Genomic DNA, 24,022 nt, shown 5'->3' with positions numbered 1-24,022 from the left:
CCTGCTAAAAAGGTTTGCTGACCCCTGGTTTAAAATGTTGCACAGGAGTCACCTCCTAGGAGCCGTGGGGGCTTCACTTCACACCCCCCCCCCAATAAAATATTTGAGAGGGCCGGATCCTTCCCCTCAATTTGTTGGGCATTGCCATTCAAATGGGGTGTGTGCACTGCGTCATGTGATCAACTATGCAGGACGGAGATTACCTGGACCCCCCCCCCACAATATTTTCTTCATTGCCACCCCCAATATGTTGCATTGTTTTTACATTGGCAACTTGCCTTTCCTACAACAAGCTCGGGGCAATGTACACACTTCTTCTCCCCCCTCTCCATCTTATTCCCCCAACCAACCTGTGACAGGGGCGTAGCAGGTGGGTGATGCCAGCAGGGCAGTGGCCCCGGGGAAGATTTTTGAGGGGGCACAAAGCAGGCACTGTCTGCAGGCGCCCCCAGCGCAGCCCAACACTCCTCTCCCATGGTTGGAGGAAGTTGGGTTTTTTTTAAAAAAATTATTTATGCTTTTCAGATTTATACATTTCATCAAATTTACTATCATCTTAACATTTCAAAACTTTACTTTCTTCCCTCTCTTTCCGCAGTTCCTTAAATTTCTTTTTCATACCTTCTGCATATCCAAACTGTCTTATATTGCTCATTTATTCATCCACCTTACAAATATACTTATAATACTGCAGGTTATTACAATAATCCTATGAATGTTCTTACTGTATTTGTTTACAGTTTATCTGTAAATATTCAAAAACCATTTCCATTCTTTTTTAAAAAAGTTTGTTATCTTGATTTCTTATTCTTCTGGTAAGTTTCACCATTTCTGCATAGTCCATAAGTTTTTGTATCCATTCTTCCTTGGCTGGGACTCCTTTCCATTTTGGGGGAAGTAAAATTCTATGCAGTTTCTATACACAGTGGGGACATTGAAAGCCCATGACACCTTTGGTAAAGGCTGTTCTCCAACTGGAGCGCTCACAGGCCAGTGTTTCCCAGTTGTCGGTGTTTATACTACATTTTAAAAGATTTGCCTTGAGAGTCTTTAAACCTCTTTTGTTGACCAACAGCATTACACTTTCCATTTTCAAGTTTGGAATAGAGTAGTTGCTTTGGAAGACGATCATCAGGCATCTGCACAACATGATCAGTCCAATGAAGTTGATGATGAAGAATAATTGTTTCAACACTAGTTTAGTTTAGGTACAGTAGGTAGTTCTGTCCCTATAAATCCCCCCAATATTTTTTTAAACATCCTTTTCAATTAATTATGTAATAATAATAATAATTTATTTATACCCCACCCAGTGTATCATTTCCCAGTTAGCTTTAACCTTACTAAAAGTGGTTTTCCGCTGTGTGAATTCGCTCATGTTTCCGAAGTGCTCTACTAGCAATGAAGCACTTTCCACATTTCATACATTTAAAAGGTTTCTCCCCTGTGTGAGTTCGTTGATGTATCTTAAGATTTGCATTTTCATTGAAGCACTTTCCACACTCCATGCATTTAAATGGTCTCTCCCCTGTGTGAGTTCGCTGGTGTGTGGTAAGTTGTGGTTTTTGGCTGAACGACTTTCCACACTCCATACATTGTCATGCCTTCTCCCCTGTGTGAGTTACTTGATGTCTTGCAAGGTTTCCTTCGTCACTGAAACATTTCCCACACAACATACATTTAAAGGGTTTCTCCCCTGTGTGAGTTCGCTAGTGTTTGGTAAGGTGTGATTTGTAGCCAAAAGACTTTCCACACTCATTGCATTGAAATAGTTTTTCCCCTATGTGAGTTTGTTGATGCTGTCTAAGATATTCTTTCCAACCAAAGCTCTTTCCACACTCATTACACTGAAATGATTTCCCCCCTGTGTGAGTTTGTTGGTGCTGTTCAAGCCTATATTTCCGACCAAAGCTCTTTTCGCATTCCATGCATTTAAAAGGCTTCTCCCCTGTGTGAGTTTGCTGGTGTTCAGTAAGGTTTGATTTGCTGCAGAAAGACTTTCCACACTCATTGCATAGAAATAGTTCTCCCCCTGTGTGATTTTGTTGGTGCTGTCTAAGATATTCTTTCCGACTGAAGCTCTTTCTACACTCATTACACTGAAATGGTTTTTCCCCTGTGTGAGTTTGTTGGTGCTGTTCAAGCGTATATTTCCGACCAAAGCTCCTTCCACAAACAGTACAGTGAAATGGTTTACTCCCTGCGTGAGTTTGTTGATGGTTTGTAAGGTCTCCACCAGCAATGGAGCTCATTCCACATTCTGCAGAGTTCTGTCGATTGTCTGTGTCACCTGCTTTGGAGCAAAGGGGAAAATGCTTTTTAGGGTTTCAAGGAACATCTTTGTATGAAGGGCAATATATAAATTACATAAATAATTATAATTGTGGTAGAGGTGCTTCGAATAAATAAATAATCTATAATTACTGGAAGCATTTCCATAACACCCTTTACCAATATTTCTGTATTTGTTTAGGTAATCATCATCATCATTTAATCATGTAAGGGGGGGGGGGACATGTAAAATCGAAATCCTGGGAGATGAAAAAGGTTTCTGACTACACTATGAAAGCAGATTCCAGAAACAAAGAGGAGCATGGGAGAAGGCCTCCCTGCTTCCTTCTTCCTGCCTTTTCTCTCTTCTCCATCTTCTCCCCTTGCCAATGTGTCCCCCCCCCCCGGTCTCTATCCATCCCTGCCCCCATCTCTTTCCCGCTTCAACTCACCAGATCTCTCTGAGGGTCCTGGGAAAGAACGGTCAGAGGTTGTGGGGAGGGATGCAGGAGGCAGCCTGACCAAGTCAACTGTCCATCTTCCCCCTTCCATCCTCGCTAGGTTTGCAGGATCAGCCTCTTCCAACCTTCGTGAGGCGCTCAGAAGCCAAAGCAAGCTGCAGGGTCCTGGGAGGGAGGAAGAAGCAAAGGGAGCCTAAGAGACCCTGCAAGCGTTTTCCTGCCCCAGAGGTTTAGCTGTTGAAGGCTAAGTCTCCCTGTGTGTGGAGTTACCACACGCAGTTTCCATGGTGAAAGAGGGGGGCCTTCCTCTTGAAACACACTTTGCAAGAAAACCTTGCCACATAGAGTGACTGGGGATACCCAGCCAGATGGGTGGGATATCATAGAATCATAGAATCATAGAGTTGGAAGAGACCACAAGGGCCATCCAGTCCAACCCCCTGCCAAGCAGGAAACACCATCAAAGCATTCCTGACAGATGGCTGTCAAGCCTCTGCTTAAAGACCTCCAAAGAAGGAGACTCCACCACACTCCTTGGCAGCAAATTCCACTGCCGAACAGCTCTTACTGTCAGGAAGTTCTTCCTAATGTTTAGGTGGAATTTTCTTTCTTGTAGTTTGAATCCGTTGCTCCGTGTCCGCTTCTCTGGAGCAGCAGAAAACAACCTTTCTCCCTCCTTTATATGACATCCTTTTATATATTTGAACATGGTTATCATATCACCCCTTAACCTTCTCTTCTCCAGGCTAAACATACCCAGCTCCCTAAGCCGTTCCTCATAAGGCATCGTTTCCAGGCCTTTGACCATTTTGGTTGCCCTCTTCTGGACTCGTTCCAGCTTATCAGTATCCTTCTTGAACTGTGGTGCCCAGAACTGGACACAGTACTCCAGGTGAGGTCTGACCAGAGCAGAATACAGTGGTACTATTACTTCCCTTGATCTAGATGCTATACTCCTATTGATGCAGCCCAGAATTGCATTGGCTTTTTTAGCTGCTGCATCACACTGCTGACTCATGTCAAGTTTGTGGTCTACCAAGACTCCTAGATCCTTTTCACATGTACTGCTCTCAAGCCAGGTGTCTCCCATCCTGTATTTGTGCCTTTCATTTTTTTTTGCCCAAGTGTAGTACTTTACATTTCTCCTTGTTAAAATTCATCTTGTTTGCTTTGGCCCAGTTGTCTAATCTGTTAAGGTCATTCTGAAGTGTGATCCTGTCCTCTGGGGTGTTAGCCACCCCTCCCAATTTGGTGTCATCTGCAAACTTGCTCAGGATGCCCTCAAGCCCATCATCCAAGTCATTGATAAAGATGTTGAACAAGACTGGGCCCAAGACAGAACCCTGTGGCACCCCACTAGTCACTACTCTCCAGGATGAGGAGGAGCCATTGATGAGCACCCTTTGGGTTCGGTCAGTAAGCCAGTTACAAATCCACTGAATGGTAGCATTGTCTAGCCCACATTTTACCAGCTTCCATACAAGAATATCATGGGGCACCTTGTCAAAGGCCTTGCTGAAATCAAGATAGGCTACATCCACAACGTTCCCTTCATCTACCAGGCTTGTAATTCTGTCAAAAAATGAGATCAGATTAGTCTGACATGACTTATTTTTCAGGAACCCATGCTGACTTTTAGTGATCACAGAGTTTCTTTCTAGGTGCTCACAGACTGTTTGCTTAATGATCTGCTCTAGAATCTTTCCTGGTATTGATGTCAGGCTGACTGGGCGGTAATTGTTTGGGTCCTCTCTTTTCCCCTTTTTGAAAATAGGGACAACATTTGCCCTCCTCCAGTCTGCTGGAACTTCGCCTGTTCTCCAGGAATTTTCAAAGATTATTGCCAGTGGTTCTGAAATCACCTCTGCCAGTTCTTTTAATACTCTTGGATGTAGTTCATCTGGCCCTGGAGACTTGAATACATCTAAACTAGCCAAGTATTCTTGTACTACCTCCTTACTTATTCTGGGCTGTGTTTCCCCTGCTGAATCATCTGCTCCATATTCTTCAGGTCGGGCGTTGTTTTCTTTCTTGGAGAAGACTGAGGCAAAGAAGGCATTGAGGAGTTCTGCCCTTTCTCTGTCCCCTGTTTGCATTTCACCATCTTCTCCTCTGAGTGACCCCACTGTTTCCTTGTTTTTCCTTTTGCTACGGACATACCCATAAAAGCCCTTTTTGTTGCTTTTAACCTCTCTAGCGAGCCTGAGTTCATTCTGTGCTTTAGCTTTTCTGACTTTGTCTCTACACGTGCTGGCTATATGTTTGAATTCCTCTCTGGAGATTTCCCCCCTTTTCCATTTTTTGTACATATCCCTTTTAAATCTTAACTCAGTCAAAAGTTCTTTAGATAGCCAGCCTGGCTTCTTTAGGCACCTTCCATGTTTCCGTCTCATTGGTATTGCCTGAAGTTGTGCTTTTAATATCTCCCTTTTAACAAACTCCCAACCATCATGAACTCCCTTCCCTTTTAGTATTACTGTCCATGGGATTTCACCCAGCGTTTCCCTAAGTTTTCTGAAGTTGGCTTTCTTAAAGTCTAGAATTTGGACCTTAGTATGCTTGGTTGCTCCTTTCCGCTGGATAATAAACTCCAGAAGAGCATGGTCACTCCCACCTAATGATCCTGCCACTTCTACCCCACTAACCAAGTCATCACTATTGGTTAGGACCAGATCTAAAATGGCTGATCCTCTTGTTGCTTCTCCCACTTTCTGGACAATGAAGTTGTCTGCAAGGCCAGTGAGGAATCTGTTCGACCTTATGCTCTTGGCTGAGTTTGACATCCAACAAATATCATCCAACAAATCCCCCATTACTACTATCTCACTTCCTTTGGAATGCTTGGCCATCTGTTCCAGGAAGGCATCATCTGTGTCCTCAGTTTGGCTTGGGGATCTATAGTAAACTCCCACAATGAGATCACTGTTGTTTTTCTCTCCCTTAATTTTGACCCAGATACTCTCAATATGGCTTTGAAGTTTTAAATCCTGGATCTCTTCACAGGTATACATATCCCTAACATATAAAGCTACTCCTCCTCCTTTCCTGTTTGGTCTATTTCTCTTAAATAGATTGTATCCCTCTATTACTACATTCCAGTCATGAGACTCATCCCACCAGGTTTCAGTGATGCCTATTATGTCATATTTAGTTTGCTGTACCAAGAGCTCAAGTTCATCTTGTTTATTTCCCATGCTCTGTGCATTAGTATACAGACATTGAAGACCGTTGATCATTCCCCCATGTCTCTTATTTAAGGGTATTTTCGTCCCACCACTAGGTCTGCATGCTGCTTGCTCCATTTGGTCCTTGACATTTGGATGATCATCTTCAGCATTTGATAGACTCCTACCTTCAGGACCACTGTCTCCCTCCCCCACATAAGTCAGTTTAAAGCCCTCTTGATGAGGTTTTTGAGTTTTGTGGCAAAAACATTCCTCCCAACTTTTGTGAGGTGCAGTCCATCACTTGCCAGAAGTCCATCTTCAAGAAACTGCAGACCGTGATCTAGGAATCCAAACCGTTCCTGTTTGCACCATTTGCGAAGCCAGTTGTTCACTTCCCCTATTTTTCCCTCTCTCCCTGGGCCATGTCGTTCAACTGGGAGGACAGAAGAGATGACAATTTGTGCATCTAATTGCTTCAACTTCCTGCCCAGAGCCTCATAATCATTTTTGATCTTCTGTAAGCTATGGCTTGCAGTGTCATTGGTTCCCACATGCACCAAAAGGAAGGGGTATTTGTCGGTGGGTTTTATGATTCCTTGCAGCCGTTCTGTTACATCTTTGATCTTGGCCCCAGGTAGACAGCACACCTCTCGAGACATCTTGTCAGGCCCACAGATCACTGCTTCTGTACCCCTCAGTAGGGAATCCCCTATCACCACTACACGCCTCTTCATAGGCTTGGTTGGGATTCTTCCATGTGCTGTCCCTTCCAAGGTTACCTGCATATTCCCGGAGGACTGACTTTGCTGCTCGTCTTCATATTCCTCATCAACTGTGATGAGGGAGAGATCCTCAGGTGGAGTCTGTTCCTCGTCTTCCATGAGCACTTCAAAACGGTTGTGTAATTCTAAGCATTCAGAGCGATCCCTGGGCCTTCTACTTCTATGAGTCACGTTCCTCCATACATCTGGCTGCTGTGTTGGGGAACTGACCTCCTCAGGGAGATCCCCTGTCTCCTCCTTGGTGCAGACAGTGTGCTCTGCTGCATCCAAGAAAAGCTCCAGCTCTTTAATTCTCTGGAGCGTAGATACACGCCCCTGAAGTTGCTGCACCTTCTCTTCCAGAAGGGCAACCTTGTTTTCTAGTAGGGCAACCAACTTGCAATTGTTGCACGTGTAGCTACCCACATCCTTTGGCAAGAAAACAAACATTGCACAGGAATTGCAGGTGACAACGGTTGTTCCCTCCACCTCCACCTTATAAATAACATCATCCTCATGACTAGAGTCATGCCTATTGCATCTACTTTTACCTCTGTTAGATGGGAGTTTTGGCACTGCAGTCTCCCTGGCCACAAGCTCCCAGTGATTTCAATAAAAAAACCCACAATAATAACACATATTATTATCCCCCCGCCCATCTGGCAGGGTTTCCCCAGCCACTCTGCTGGCTGCTAGGTCCTCCCCCAATGTGGAATAAATGAATAAAGATGAATTTTATTCTGAAGGAAGGAATAGTAAAAATGACCATGCCCGCCTTAAGGTTCTGTGAGCAAAGAATATCACAAACAGCCCTTCGCAGAACTATTAATCTACACACAAGAATGTTTGACAACCTGAGTTTAATTGCTGGAGACCCTTAAAATGAGTCAATTGACGCCCTCTCGGTAAAGATTCCTTGGGACAAAATTTGTCCAACAATTTTGGTGGAGCATGCAGGCAGGCAAACCCAGATTGCCAACCTCACCTGGCGAAGCCTGGACAACACCTTTAGCGCATTACTGGTCTGACAGAGTTCCGTCGCTGCTGGGACCGACTTAAGGGGACACCTACACCAGGGGTCAGCAAACTTTTTCAGCAGGGGGCCAGTCCACTCTCCCTTAGACCTTGCGGGAGGTGGGGGGAGCAGACTATATTTTGAAAAAAGAAAAAATGAACAAATACACCCAGAGATGCATTTTCAATAAAAGCACACATTCTGCTCATGTAAAAACGCACTGATTTCCGGACCATCCACGGGCCGGATTTAGAAGGCGAATGGGCCGGATGTGGCCTCCGGGCCTTAGTTTGCCTACCCATGCTCTGCACCGATCAGTTCTGGACTAGGGACTCTGGACGCAGAGGAACTAGCTGTAAGTACACTCTGGACGCGGAACATACCTGTGTGGGAGAGTACAGGTTAAAACTGCAATAAGGAGACCTAAAAGGCACCTGTCTCTCCAAGTAGGGTTTGAGAGCCACTGTCCACAGGGGATACAAAGGCACGGGCAACAGAAACAATGAATTAAAAAGGTCTCAGAGCAGAGGAGGATAGTTCAAGATACTTGACCATTGCTGGTGGTGTGGGTGGAAATTGACCGAGAAGGGTAGAAGAGTTTGGATTTGATATCCCGCATTATCACTACCTGAAGGAGTTCCAAAGCGGCTAACATTCTCCTTTCCCTTCCTCCCCCACGACAAACACTCTGCAAGGTGAGTGGGGCTGAGAGACTTCAGAGAAGTGTGACTAGCCCAAGGTCACCCAGCAGCTGCATGTGGAGGAGACGCGAACCCGGTTCCCCAGATTACGAGTCCACCACTCTTAACCACTACACCACACTGGTGAGGTTCAATCCAAAAACCGCAAAGGTTCATCCCACTGAAGGCAGTAACTGAGTGAGAACTGTCCTTAGCCACCTGTCCTGAACACAATCTGGGGATCCGGATCAAAGGATGGAAATTATGGTATTGAAATGACCTTGAATTGTTTGGACTTTGCATTGTGAAGGAGAATGGATTCACAGTTCTAACTTATGAGACTGGCCATCTCTGGAGTCTGTGATCCAATTTTACTTTACAAGGGAAATTTATTTGTTTGTTTTATATGTGTGTCTTGAAGGAGCAGCTGGGGGAAATCCAAACCTTACTCCTCCCCCGCCCCTGACCTCCTGGTGGCAGGGGGGAGGGGGGGAAGGACCAACTCAGCCCTAAAATGGACCACCTTTGACTCCCAACGCCTACGGGTCCTACTGGTGGCAGAAGTGGACTGGTGGGGGGAGGGAGGATGGAGGGATGGAATATATATATTATGTAGTGTTTTGTCTTTGTTTATACTAAAATCAATAAAAAATTATTTTTTAAAAAAGGAGACCTTGAAAGGGGATCGATTCCCATGAAGAGATTGTGGCAGGATGTGATGTGGAAAGTGGTGAGAATAGTCAAGGGAAAGTTAGAGGTCAGAACTGGTGTATTGTAGCAAAGTGGTTGTACGATTGTAAGAAGGAAGACTAGAATAGAAAGCCTGCAGGAAATCAGTTTGTCTTTCGTTGTGATTTTAAGGACGGATGTGAGAAGCAGCTCTTTTGAAATGAGGAAAGTAAAAAGGCAGAGAAATGCCAAGACAAGATGATGGCAGCTGTAGTAAAAGAGGCTCAAGGTAGTGAGATGGACAAGACTGGGGGAAAGGAATGTTTGCACCTTTTGCAAGCAGACAGGACATTGGAAAAGGGAATGTTGTAAAACGTTAGAGGATGTGGCAGATTGGAGAGCAACAGGAGAAGATAAGGAGCTATGAGGGCTGATGCCCTCCAGGATTAGGGGAATCAGGGGTCCAGCACCGCCTGGAAAAATACGAAGGGGACCCCTTGGTAAAACTCCAAATCAGGGGTGCCACTATAGAAGCATTGATATTGATATGTATGTTTGATTAACATCCCCTGCATTGTAAAGGGGGTTGGACTGGATGACCTTTATGGTTTTATGGCATCACCTACACTTTTTGGAGGACAGTTGCAAAGGAACAAGAGGGATGGAAAGCCCAGCACCCTGAAATCACCTGGTGCAATATGCGGATGACATGCCAAAGAATATGAACCATGCGTAGATTGTTAAATCATTAAGGAGAAGATGGATATAAAGTGTCTAAGGAAAAAACCCAGATTGGAAAAGAACAGGATTCTAACAGGATTCTGTCGAAACTGGATACCACTATATAAGGGCTGGCACAGTCCTTGCATAATTCTCCTATAAAAGAGAACATAAAGAACTGGGAATGGACTAAAGAAATGAAAAATGCCTTTATTTTATTATATAGCACTTATAAGAATTAGTGCCTTAGAATTTTGCCACCTTGTAAAGATCCCTGGGACAGGTTTGTCCAACACCTTGCCAATGTGTCCCCCCCCCCTGTCTCTATCCACCCCCTACCCCCATCTCTTATCCCCTGGAATTCACCAGATCTCTCTGAGGGCCCTGGGAGGGAATTCTCAACTGTTTGGGGGAGGGATGCAGGAGGCAGCCTGACCAAGTCAACCGTCCATCTTCCCCCTTCCATCCTCACTAGGTTTGCAGGATCAGACTCTTTAAAACTTCCTAGGGAGCTCAGAAGCGAAAACAAGCTGCCGGTTCCTGAGAGGGAAGAAGAAACAAAAGGAGCTTCAGAGACCCTGCAAGCATTTTCCTGCCCCAGAGGTTTAGCTGTTGACGGGTAAGTAAGTCTTTCACTGTTTCCATGGTGAAAGAGGGGTGCCTTCCTCCTGAAACCCACCATGCAAGAAAACCCAGCAGCCTAGATGGCTGGGATATAAATAATAACGTTATTGTTGCTGTTGCTGTTGTGGTGATGATGATAACGACTAGAGTTGTGCTCGAAAGAGGATCTTCTTGAGAAAACTAAGAGGATGAGAACTTTAGAAAAGAATGGGGGAAATTATAATTTATCTAGGAGACCCACGGAGGGGATGGGGGGAAGTCCCAAGATTCACAGTAATCTCTATGGATTTTTCATATATTTTGTTATAAATGTATTTGTTACCTTACTTTTTTTATATAAAAAAACAATATTTTTTAAAAGAACCTTTCCCAAGAAGGGGAGATTAGCAACAAGCCAGGAGTCCTGCAGTGGAAATAGAACCTTAAATTCAAAAGTCTGGGAGAAGGTTTTCCTCTTCACCATCCTTCTATTGAGCCATCTGTGTCCCTATCTCAACTCCTCTGGAACTCACCGGATGTCCCTGAGGGCCCTGGGAGAAAATGCCCAGGTTATGGGGGGGGGTGCAGGAGACAGTCTGATAAGGTCAACTGTCCCTCTTCCCCCCTGCTAAAATACTCGCCCAGTACACTCCGTCACAAATGTCAAGCCTCTGTTTCAAAAACCCAGAAACTTTTCCTCCCAAGTTCAGATCACATTCCGTAGCAGCGAAAGCTTTATTCGACTTTCTGTGCCTGTGAAATAACTCACGTCCACTCCCTTGTTCGTTAACACAAAGAAGATTTATTGCTTAGGGCAGCTCAGCCTAGTGAGTTCATCTCCATCTCGGCTGGAAGCTGCGACACGACAGAACCAATAAACACATACAGCGTTCTCATGTAACAGAAAAATACAACAGTACACACAGGTACTTCCTGTTTACATGGGCACGTCACAGGGCCCCACGGCAGGATAATTGCTGAGCTCTCAGTTCACACCCCCTCTCGTCCTGCATCGCAGGGGTAGCGTAAGAACTTCCTTACGCAAGACACAAATCATTGCAGAATCCCTCATGTCTCCGGAAACTCAAAGGTTTGGTGAACCCAGCTGCCAGGCTCCCCTGGCTCGGGCTATCCCTCAGTTTTACCAATCCTGTGTGGACGCTTTGGCAAATGGTCCGAAAACGAATGCCATCGTGTTTGGCACTGGCTATAACGCAACCAGTCTCAGTCAGCGTCAAACAGAGCTGGTTGTCCTCCCAAACCGTGATGGGCTGGCAACACTCCCCGTTGACCTTCTGGACCAAACATTGGCAAACCTGAATCTCTTCACAGACTCCTGAAAGAGCGCCATACTCAGTCTCCACAGAGAAAAGAGTAATAAAGCTCTGGCGCTTGGAACACCATTCCATCAGAGCTTCACCATATTTCATACCTACTCCAGTTGGTGACTTCCTGTCGTGCAAGTTGACCCTGTTGCTGCCAGACCAGCACATGATCTGTGCTGTACCCACAACTGGCAGCCTAAAGCACAACTCCTTAGTATCTCCCAGATACCTAAGCACTCTTCTGCTACCATTCCGGGCATGCACACTGGGCTGTGCATCCTCCTGGCTAAGCATCTTCACAGCAAAAACAACTGGTCTACTCCATTGAGAAAAACACAACAAACTCTTTAGAGCTGATTGAAACACCTTGGGGCTCTGGAACTCAGAGTGTTCCCCGGACTGACTATCCTCAACAAAACAAGTCTCCATCAGCCTTCTTGAACTTTGCAAGCAACTGGTTTGCAAGCAACTGTTCAACCTTACCTTCCTGCCTCAGCAAGACACTGCCATCTGCAGATCTGTCAATCCTGACACCTAGGTAAATCCTTACTAGACCTAGTTCCTTGAGCTTAAAACACCTGCCAAGCTCTTGTGCAAACCATTGCACCTGTGCCTCTGTGTTTGCAATGCATATGATGCCATCTTCAAAACAGAACACAAGAATCTGCTCCTGGCTAGACCCGGCCAGGTAAAGACAACTATCAGCAAGATTCTCTTGAAAACTCATGCTTTCCAAAGCTTCATCCAAACTTATGGCTGACTGCTTCAAACCATAAATGGACGTATGTAACTTCCAGGCAACATCAGGCTTACTGACCTCAAACCCTTGTGGAGATAGCATGTACAGCATTTCCTCCAACAGTGAATTCAGATAAGTGACACTGACAGGGGCATAGCCAGGATCAAAACTAGGGGGGGGGAGCCATGGTTGTTCAGGGGCGGGGCTAAGGCACGGGAGGGGAGGGGCCACAAAGTGGGAACGTGGGCAGGGCTAGCGGGCCTGATGACACTGTGGCGGCAGCAGCCACCTTGTGCTTCTGGAGCTGGCAGCGTCGGTGGCTACCCTGCTTGGCTGGAGAGGACGGGAGGATCGGGCAGGCGAGAGGGGGTGGCAGGGTGGGCGAGGGCAAGGCAAGGCACGGCTGCAGTCACGACAGCTCCGAGGCGTTGCTGCATATCAGCATAATATTTCAACCATGTGGTGGGTTCAAGCCCCACCTTAGGAAAAAATTCCTGCATTGCAGGGGGTTGAACTAGATGACCCTTGTGGTCCCTTCTGACTACAATTCCATGATTCTATTGATATATTACCATAGCATATGCATCATTCTGCTTTCTTGAATTGTCCTACTCCTAGGCATAGCAGCCAACTCCTAGAGGCCTAGGTGCCTCCCCCCCCCCAAATTACTGGTAAATACCGTATTTGAAAGAGTCATCCCCCCATGTTGATGGGCTTTCTATGTGGGGCTTATCTGCCCCCCCCAGTATTTTATTAAGGATGGAAGAGGGAGGGAAGGAAGGAAGAAATAGAGATAACTCATCTTTGTGGGTGCCTCTGGGTGACGCTGTGATGCTGGAACTCTGCAGCAAGAGGAAGATACCGGTACGCCTGTACAGGAGCCTCGTAAGCAGCTTTCTCTCTGCTTGATTCACAGCAGGCACGTCCAACAGGTAGATTGTGATCTACCAGTAAATCACTGGATGTCTGTGGTAGATCACTGGCAACCCTACAAAAAGCTCACCCAAAGTTTTCCTCCTTCCTAAAAAAAAAGCTGAACTATGACCTGAAGCCCTAAACAAAAATGAGCCTCCCTCCCTCCTAAAAGAAGCTCAACTAGTTTGACCTAAACCCCCCAAAACAGGGCTTCCCTTCTTTAAAAAAACTCAACAGCTTTGACCTGAACCCCCCAAAAGCGGATAGATCACTCCCAGTTTTTAATTCTGTGAGTAGATCAGAGTCTCTTGGGAGGTGGCCACCCCTTATTTACAGTATACAGATGCAGGAGGAGGGGCAGACTGGAACACCACTGCTTTTTATAAACATCACTGTGTCTATCAAAGCTACAGCCCCCCTTTTTCTTATTCACTTCCTTTTAGCCTTGCAGAGCCACCTTAGTCAAATTGAATCCTCTGTACCCTCATTAAATCACCAATAGAACTCTTAATGCGATCCCTGAATGCTCATTAACAACTCCCACTGAAGAACAATAGAGTGAAGTGGTGAGCTATCAAATCTTGCCTGGGGACATCTGCTCCATTGTCTTAACTGCTTAACTACCGGTAGCCACTTTATTTATTTGATGTGTTTTTGTTACAGCTGTGTCCCCCCCCCAGCAAGCGGAGACTGAGCTGCTCTCGCTAAAGCAAAGCCCTTTCCACTTCAGTTTTTGGAGGGGGAAAGTGCTGGTTATGGTCTGTAAAATACATTAATTTTTTGCTTCTAGGGGGGGCAGCTGCCCCCTCCTGCCCCCCCACCTATGCCCATGGACACTGATGTCAAAAACAAAACCTTCAAAACTTTCCTGAGCAGCTGTAGATAACAAAGATCCTAGCGCTTCAGTTGCTGCGGGTGCAAAACTCTCAGAATGCAACTCCTCCAGCTGTGAGACACCTCTGGCTAACCAACCTAGCCCTGTACTGAGGATCTCCAGTTGCTGTGGGTTTAAACCTAAACACCACCCAGCTACTGTGTACAGCACACTCGCCCTCAGGCTGCGCCACTGTGAAAAACACCTTCCATGCTTCCATGGAGTCTAACCCCATCTGCATTGCCTTGTGCCACTTCCTGGTCACTTCCTCAGGCAATTGATGAACTTCCTTGAAGCTCTCTGGCTCACACTGAGCCATACAAGCCCACACACTAGTGCAGGCATCCCCAAACTTCGGCCCTCCAGATGTTTTGGACTACAATTCCCATCTTCCCCGACCACTGGTCCTGTTAGCTAGGGATCATGGGAGTTGTAGGCCAAAACATCTGGAGGGCTGCAGTTTGGGGATGCCTGCACTAGTGGCTGTATATCTGTCAGTAGGTATCCCTTCCGTGGCCCTCTCTGACGAAGCGGCAGCCATAGAAAACCTCATCGCCTTGAGAATCAACCTCCGATCACAAAACACATTCGCCTAGCGAAAAATTCATCTTGCAGGGCATTCGTCTAGCGAGGTACCACTGTACAGTGAAAGCATTACATGGGGAGAAAGGGAAATAAGATACATTCCTTTCTCCTGGGAACACAGACAAACATCACACCAGCCTCGCTGCTTGAGTAGCTCGGTGTGGACAAAAATCCCAGCACCCGCTTCCCAGCAGGAGCCCAATTTTCAAAGGGATTTTTGGTGATACCAATTCAATTTGTCCTCTTGCCACTGGGGATTACTTATGAGTAAATCTGCACAGGCCTGCTCTGCATATTCCTCCTCTTCTGACACCCAGAAACATGCGCCAGGCAAGATACTTGGGAGAAGACTGCTCCCCTCCCTCCAGCCCAGGCTTTCTTGACTTTTTTTTTGCTTAGGGGGTGTTCCCCTAGTGATGACGATATCTAGGATTGCTGATCAAGCCTCTTTCAAACTATTTTGCAGAGCTCAAAGTTTAAATAAGTTGTGGCGTCCTGGGAGGGAGGGAGAAGCAAAGGGAACCCAAGACCTTTGCAGAGATTCCCCTCCCTAAGTGGCAGCAACTCCTCCTACAGGAAAAGAAGGGTGACTTACTCCTGAACCTCAGCAGAGACATGCCTGGAAAAGGGACTTCTTCACTCCTTTCCTTTCTGTAGAGGGGTACCTCGGTTTACAACCACATTTGGTTCCGGAAGTCTGTTCATAAACTGAAGCGTTCATAAACTGAAGCGAACTTTCCCATTGAAAGTAATGGAAAGTGGATTAATTCGTTCCAGACGATGAAAAACACCCCCTAAAGCAGCAATTCAACACGAATTTTACTGTCTACCAAGACCATTGATACATAAAATGAAGGCAATAATCAATGTACTGTACGATAAAATGATTAAGACAGTATAGTAGATGAAAAAAAATTAAAATTATTATTTTTTTCTTACCTGGACTGATGATAGTCATTGTTTGGATGGGGGGCTTTTATCCATTTCCGCAGTCACACAGCCGCAGTCACACAGCCGTAGCCACGGAAGTGCTCCCATGGCTCCGCGAAGGCCTGGAGCGAGGGCCCAGCCTCCACAAAGGCACCGGAGCCAGGCCTCTTCACTCCAATGCCTTCTCGGAGGCCTCCGTACGCCTCGGACACCTCGGTTTACTTACTTCCGGGTTACAATAGTTCGTAAACTGAAAATTCGTAAACCGAGCTGTTCGTAAACCGAGGTTCCACTGTACTGCCTTTTCTCTCTGCCATCTTGGAACTCTGGCACTGCAGTCTCCCTCCTTCTCCCCCCACCCATTTAGAGGAAGGGGATGCAAGTCTTAAGAACATCACCAGAGTCCTGCTGGATCAGGCCAAATGGCCCACCTAGTCAGCCTCCTGACCTCAAGGTGGCCAACCAAATTTAGGTGGGAAGCTTCTTTGCATGCATAAAATGTGGGAATGTTCAAGAATGTGGATGAGGAGATATTGTTTAATATATCCTATCCCCGCTTGTGCTAGCAAGCGCCAAACTTTAGCAGAGTAAAAACATTCCCCTTTTTCAAAATACACAGCAGAAAAACGTTTGTGCAGGCTTGATTTAAGCGACTAAAATAAAGTGTATTTTCCTGGTATTTCCCCTTTTTCCCTCTTAAAAGAAAAGACACAACACAATGCTCTTAAAAGTATAAAAGATGTTTACTTACAAGCATCCTGAGGTACAGCACACTCAAGAGGTAGACTTGCTTAGTTAAAAGGTAATATATACATTGTGAAGTTCACTTATAAGAAGTGAGACTCCATCTCATCTCTCTCTCTAGGCTGGAGGCCTTGAGGGAGAGACTCACTAAGATGTGTGTAGTCCAAGAGGTCTGGTCCAAGAGAGGGAAATGGCTGTTTCCTTCAGGATTTATCTGCCACTTCCTCAACTCATTTGCATGTGAAGGAAGAGGAAACTACGCTTAGTCATATCCTCCTCCTCAGTCCTCCAAGTGGACTATCTAGGGATTGTTGTGACTTGACTGCACTTAACCCTTTGCATCCCACAAACCCCTTCTCAGGCAATTCACAACATACACAAAAACATACATAAATAACTTTAATCAACCACCCAAGAGTCCCAGCTTGCCACGAAGATCCTGGAACTTCTCTCTTGGCAGGGGCTTTGTTAGGACATCTGCAGTCATCTGTCAACAAGTCCATCCTCGATCACCTGGCGTATGTAGTGGTACCTGACCCCAATGTGTTTGGTGCATGCAAGGAACTTTTCACTTTGCGTCAGCTTCATACTGCTCTGAATGTCCTCCATCAAGCTGACAGGTCCCGTCCTTGGCACGCCAAAGTCCTTCAGGAGCTGATCCAGCCAGGGGATCTCTCTGCAAGCTTCCGAAGCCGCAATGTACTCAGATTCTGTGGACGATAAAGCTACACATTTCTGTTTATAGCTGCCCCATGCAATAGCTCCGTCCCCATACATAAAAACATAGCCACTTGTGGATTTATAATCCTTATTGTCCCCAGCCCAATCCGCATCAGTGTACCCAAGCAGTTTAGGGTCTCTGACAGCTGGCAGTTTTAATTTACAGTCCATGGTTCCCTTTAGATAACGAACAACCCTCTTAACTCCAGCCCAATCATGCTCAGTGGGACAACTTACTTTCCTACTTAGGATCCCCACTGCACTTGCCAGGTCAGGTCTGCATGTGGTAACCAAATACAAAAGTTTGCCGATCGCTGACCTGTATTGTGTGTTGTTTGGCAGCAACTTCGAACCTTGTTGATTCTTCAAGAAGTCTGTGGCCATCAGTGTCGCAACTGGGTGTGCGTCCTGCATCTGCATGCTTTCAATCAGTTCAGTTATCTTTTGCCTTTGGCTGAGTAAGAACGATCCATCCTCTTCTCTCTCAACTTGAATTCCCAAGTAGTATTTCACTTTTCCTAGTTCCTTGACCTCTACTTCCCTGTTGAGGTGTTTGACTATGTCTTTATAGTCTTTCTCATTTGACGTAGAAATTAAAAGGTTGTCAACAAAGGCTAAAATGTACGAAAACTGTCCATTCCTTTGTTTGGTGTACAAGCACTTATCAGCAGTCCCTTGCTTGTACCCAAGCTGCACCAGCATCTCATGGAGTTTCTGGTTCCAAGCCCTCGCTGCTTGCTTCAAACCATAAAGTCATTTCTGCAGCTTGCACACTAGATGTGCCTCATTTGGTTTAATGAAACCTTTGGGCTGCTTCATATAAATCTGCTCAGAAATTTCGCCGTGAAGAAAGGCTGTCGCAATGTCAATATGGTAAACTGACATTTGCTTAGATGCTGCAATACTAAAAAGTAGTCTGACACTGCTGTATCGAACTGTCGGTGCAAACACTTGATCGTAATCCTCTCCATACTTCTGGGAAAAACCTTGTGCCACAAGCCTAGCTTTGTAGCGTTGCACCTCCCCTTCTGAACCCTTTTTAACCTTGAACACCCATTTACTTCCAATTGCTTCCTTACCAGGAGGTAGTTCTGTGAGTGTCCAGGTCCTGTTCCGATGAAGTGCATCTATCTCCTCCTGAGCAGCTTTCCTCCAGAGACTGGCTTCATCTGGTGGCATCCTCTCTATCTCTTCCCATTTGGAAGGTTCCTGTGGAGACGCCGACCTTGAAAGGTAGGACAGCCGTAATGGTGGAACACCTCTGTTGGTTCTGGATGAGTGTCTGACCTCTGGTCTTTCGACCGCATCAGCTTCCTCATCCTCCTCCAGCAGTGGCATATCCCCATACAGCTGCTCCTCATCCTCTTCGTCTCTGGTGCTGCCAGGGGCCTGAACCTCCGCGTCTTCTCGGGTGTCACCTATAGGGGGTGCTACGACACTAGAAGGTGGATTAGTGCTTTGTATTGGTTCAAGAGGATAAAATACAAACTCCTCACTTGTTGGTTCCAGACTTGCTTGATTCCTTTTGCTTGGTTGGGCCATCCTTGTCGACTGGTTCCGCTGGTTCTCTGAAATATTAAGCTCATATACACCGTCCTTTAGTGTGCCCTGAGCACAAACTTCATCATGCTTAGTCACAATACATTGCCCTTTTTCAAATGTAATTCTAAATCCTTTCCTGTCCAAACTGGAAACACTCAGTAAGTTGCAATTGAGTTTTGGTGCAAACTTAACTTCAGTCACTTTTGTATTAATTGTCTCATAATCTACGTTGAATTGCAAGTTCACAGTTCCTGCACCAAATGCCTTTACAATGTTGCCATCAGCAATCTCAATTTCAGAGGATTCATCATTATTAATCTCATTAAAATACTCCTTTTTATAACAGAAATGAGAACTCGCTCCACTGTCAAGAATCCACTTATTGCGCTTATTTTCACGATTCTGGACAGCTAGACTCCTCTCCTGCATCAACATGGTTTGCTCACGACTCCCCTTCTTAACGCCTTGTGGTTTTGAGGGGGTGGGATTCAACTTTATCCCCATTTGAACCCTTGCAGTTCCTTGCTATGTGGTTTTTCCCATTGCATTTAAAACAAATTATTTCTCTAGATGTTTCTCTGGACTTTCCAAAATGCTTGGATGCATAGCTGCTATCCTTCCTCCTTGAATTCCTTTCTTGAGAATCAAGGCTATCTCTGCATTCCTCTCTTAAATGGTTGATAAGCTCATTAAAAGTTAAATCCTTTGTGTGATCCATTATACTTTTAAATGGAGCAAACGTAGGTCCCAATGATGCAAGCATAAACGTTACTTTAGTCACATCATCAAAGGCTCTGGGAGTAAAGGCAATTCTTTGAACAATCTCAGAAAAATTCTTAAAATGCTCTGTAAACTCTTCTCTAGAATTCATCTTCAACTTGAGTAACTTATCCAACAAATATCTATAGGAACTCTCTGTAGATTGTGCATAAATGCGTTCAATGTCCTCTAGGATCTTAGATGCATCATCTTCAAAATTTATCATCGATAGATGCTCATTCCTCAAACTGCTAAAAATTATGTGCTTGGCTTCATCATTTTTAATACTCCAAGCTTCTATCTTGGCTAAAGCTTCTGCATTGGTTCCTGTAGGCTTTTCTTCCTTAATGGCCTGCAGAACACGCCTAGCAGCAAGATAAACTAAAATGCGCTGCTTCCACTGCACAAAATTATTGTCATCCAGCAGCATAAAACTTGGTCTTGCCTCACTACCAAAACTGGAGCTTGCCATCTTAAAACTTCAAAAATTTCCAAAATTTCCAAAATTCAAAATCTTTCAAAAATCAAAATCAAAATCTCAAAAATCTCAAAAATATCTTCACTACCTCTGAGCTTTCTCAGTGCTGTAAACTCTGAGGGAGGGGAGGGGTAGTTAATCCCCCAAGCACACTGCAGAACAAAGAGACCATGTGCTCAACCAGGAAACTCTAACTGGAAAAATCCTACACAGCTCAAAATCACAATCCAAATCAATCCTTCAAAAATACACAAAATACGCAACTCTGGGCCGCCATAACCCTATGTGGGAATGTTCAAGAATGTGGATGAGGAGATATTGTTTAATATATCCTATCCCCGCTTGTGCTAGCAAGCGCCAAACTTTAGCAGAGTAAAAACATTCCCCTTTTTCAAAATACACAGCAGAAAAACGTTTGCGCAGGCTTGATTTAAGCGACTAAAATAAAGTGTATTTTCCTGGTATTTCCCCTTTTTCCCTCTTAAAAGAAAAGACACAACACAATGCTCTTAAAAGTATAAAAGATGTTTACTTACAAGCATCCTGAGGTACAGCACACTCAAGAGGTAGACTTGCTTAGTTAAAAGGTAATATATACATTGTGAAGTTCACTTATAAGAAGTGAGACTCCATCTCATCTCTCTCTCTAGGCTGGAGGCCTTGAGGGAGAGACTCACTAAGATGTGTGTAGTCCAAGAGGTCTGGTCCAAGAGAGGGAAATGGCTGTTTCCTTCAGGATTTATCTGCCACTTCCTCAACTCATTTGCATGTGAAGGAAGAGGAAACTACGCTTAGTCATATCCTCCTCCTCAGTCCTCCAAGTGGACTATCTAGGGATTGTTGTGACTTGACTGCACTTAACCCTTTGCATCCCACATAAAATTCCCAGGATCAATCCCCAGGCAGGTAGGGCTGAGAAGAACTCCCTGCCTGCGAAACCCCAAAGAAACATTGCTGCCAGTCTGTGTCAGCAATGCTGACCCAGGTGGAAAAATGGTCTAATTTGGTGTCATGCAGCATCTTACATTTCAAGTTCGGAAGGGGAAAAAGGAATTGGGACCCCCCATTTCTTGTATTTGGATGTGACTTTAAGGCAACTCCTGGGCAGGAGGGAGAGGCCAAGACAGCCCCGCTGGAGATTTCTCCAACATTGCCCAAAATGGAGCCTTTCTCCCAACGGCCACGCAATGCAGGGGTCGCAAGGAAAGCATCTGCCAAATATAGGTGTCCACCCTCTTTCCCCACTTGGATTCCCCCCGCTTCTCATTTCTGAGCCCCTCCCCCAAGAGCCCTCTCCCTCCCCGGGGGTCTTAGGTGGGTGGGTGGGTGTTGGGACCTCAGAGGCCTTGAGTCCCATGGCTTCCCTCCCCCCTCCCCCCATGAGATCCTCCCATTCATCTCTCAGCCCCCTCAGCCCCCCTCCCCCTCGCCCAAAGGACTCACTGCCCCAGAGGCCTCCCAATACAAGCGGAAAGAGGAGAGGAGACGATACAAGGAGATGGGCCTTTTCCAGGCTGCTCTAGGGAGCCTAGTTCTCTGGCTCCCGTTAACCCTTACATAGCCTCGCTGCTTGGGGATTCCTGCCCACGGAGAAAGTGGGCAAGGCACTGGGAGCAATCTGGATCTGGATCCCGCCGTGAGATCCCGCCAGATTCAGGACATGACAACGCTTGGCTAGTCTCCTACACCAGAAAAGGGGCATCCATAGGGGCCAACTCCTGGTTTTGCCACCTCTGCCCTTAGGATCATAGAATCATAGAGTAATAGAGTTGGAAGAGACCAAAAGGGCCATCCAGTCCAACCCCCTGCCAAGCAGGAAACACCATCAAAGCATTCCTGACAGATGGCTGTCAAGCCTCTGCTTAAAAACCTCCAAAGAAGGAGACTCCACCACACTCCTTGGCAGCAAATTCCACTGTCAAACAGCTCTTACTGACAGGAAGTTCTTCCTAATGTTTAGGTGGAATCTTCTTTCTTGTAGTTTCAATCCATTGCTCCGTGTCCGCTTCTCTGGAGCAGGATGCCCTCAAGCCCATCATCCAAGTCATTGGTAAAGATGCTGAATAAGACTGGGCCCAACATCTGCTATATTGTGAACTGCTATATTGTGAAACCCAAGGCGATGTAGATACAGTATGTGGGGATTCCCGAATCCGGAGGTTTTCCTGTGAAAGTATTGACCTTTAGTAGGTCTCGTGGTCGTGGTCAGGGACAGAAATTTCCTACAGCTGACCTGTACTGGTTTGTTGTCTGGCAGAAGTGTGACGGACAGCAGAGCTGGACCAGAGTCTGGCAATTCAGTCCCCCAGAAATTCCACCAGAGGGAAAGAGCAGTTAGGGAGGAGGATAGGATTTGTCTGAAGGAGAACTGGTTCTGATTTGAGTTGAACACCCACCCTGAGGGGACTGTCCATGGTGAGAGGAAAGACCCTCCCAGCTTGGAGAGGGAGACCCCGTTGGGGGTCTGGGGAAGGTCTACTGACAGGGGTGTCCTGGGAGGGCTGACTCTGAGGCAGGAGAAGCAGATCCTGGGGGAATTCAGGCCCCCCTGGGTTTCCTTCCAGTCTGGAGGGGGCAGTTCTTCTAGGGAGAGAAGACCCTCAAGCCAGTCACAAGGGGGGAGGGGATCCCCTGGGTCTGTCACACCATTTTTTAATCAACTGTTTTTCTTTCTTTTACGTTTTATTGTAACTTCATTGATGTCAGCTGCCCTGAGCCCTGCTCTCACCAGGAAGGGCGGGGTATAAATAATAATAATAATAATAATAATAATAATAATAGGAATTACCTCAGGAGTGGGGTTGCTTAGAGAGTGGGGGACTGAGGAAAAGTGCCCCTTGCTCATGAACCAGGGCATCAATTGAGGAAGGAAGCTGTGTTGTCTTATTTAACTGGGCCACGCACCAGTCAAAAAGGGTTCTTGGTAATCCCTGGTGTGGTTGGGATATTTAAAGGCATATTTAATGTGCCCATTTTCTGGATTCAGCCTCTGCAACGGAGGCAGTTCAGAGCACTGCTGATCTGACTTTTCCCCCTGTTCTTGCTACGGCAGGATGCATGCGGGGGGGGGGGGGTATTTAGATTCTTCTCATGCTGTCAAACGTAGTCTGTGGTAACTTCCTATGCCACCTGCAGCAAACATTTGCTGCCTTGAGGGAGAGCTTAACTCTATCCTCCCTGATTTCTCCATTACCTGCATTCACTTTTCCCACCGCAAAGGGAAAACCGCAGTTAATAGTGCCCCTCTTTAGTCTTGTTTTTGCTAGCGCATATCATTCTAATATGCCAACTGGTACAGCCCTTCACTAGCCAACAATCGTTTCTGAAGAGCTTTGGAGCAAAGAAGGATTTAGACCTGGTCACCAAAGCTTGCATTGGCTCATAGTGCTCTCTGTGCATTAGAATGTATGGGGTAGAGATTTATTGCCACCCTTGAAATCCATCTCTGCTTCTCCTCTCACAGTGTGGCCTTAAAGTGGCTGATGCTTGAGGCGGCACAGCACCATTACAGCCCCGGGTTTTAGTTGCAAAGGAACAAAGGCCCCTCTGATTTCAGTTCCATAACTGACAAACATCACAGGTATTTTTTGCTAGCCTATATATCTCATTAGCCCAGCAAGTTCTGAGTTGCCCTGGATTGGGTAGTCCTTTGCGTTTCGTTTCAAAACGAGAGAGAGAGAGAGAGAGAGAGAGAGAGAGAGAGAGAGAGAGAGCTGTGTGTGAAAGCCATAGCAGACCTCAGTAGAGAAGGACGGTCATGGCCACTGTAGCACAAGTCCTCTTAGTCCTTACTGCCTTACCCTTAACAAAGGAGGTCTCCTGACCTCACTGCTGATTTCCCTCATTTAGCAGATTGCATTTTTTGAAATTAGGTTGTCACTTACCCAAAGACCCCTGATTGTGTTGCAGATCTTGCCTTGTTCTTCCGGAGACGCCTTTGCAAAGGGCTTGCATCCCCCGCGAGGCGTGCAGGTACCGTAGTGCTATTTGTGAGAGCGACAGGAACCCATAGAAGGGTTAAAGGAATAGAGAGAGTCCGCCTGCCTAGAGAGGCCTGGAAAGGG

General features: G+C 46.0%; 1 pseudogene across 1 annotated transcript; it reads right to left on the bottom strand.

The window, feature by feature from the left end:
* Positions 1-638: 638 nt before the first annotated feature.
* Positions 639-24,018, bottom strand: LOC148687196 (uncharacterized; annotated as a pseudogene). The gene is made up of 3 exons (XR_015948541.1): positions 23,843-24,018; positions 2,724-2,897; positions 639-2,290 (listed from the first exon to the last, which is right to left on the bottom strand). The product of XR_015948541.1 is annotated as an uncharacterized LOC148687196 (transcript).
* Between the last annotated feature and the right edge of the window lie 4 nt (positions 24,019-24,022).

This window comes from Zootoca vivipara, chromosome 2 (assembly GCF_965207765.1).
Source record: "Zootoca vivipara chromosome 2, rZooViv2.hap1.1, whole genome shotgun sequence".
NCBI classification, from domain to species: domain Eukaryota; kingdom Metazoa; phylum Chordata; class Lepidosauria; order Squamata; family Lacertidae; genus Zootoca; species Zootoca vivipara.
The sequence above is the reverse complement of the archived record's forward strand: the minus strand, read 5'-3'. Positions and strand labels throughout refer to the sequence as shown.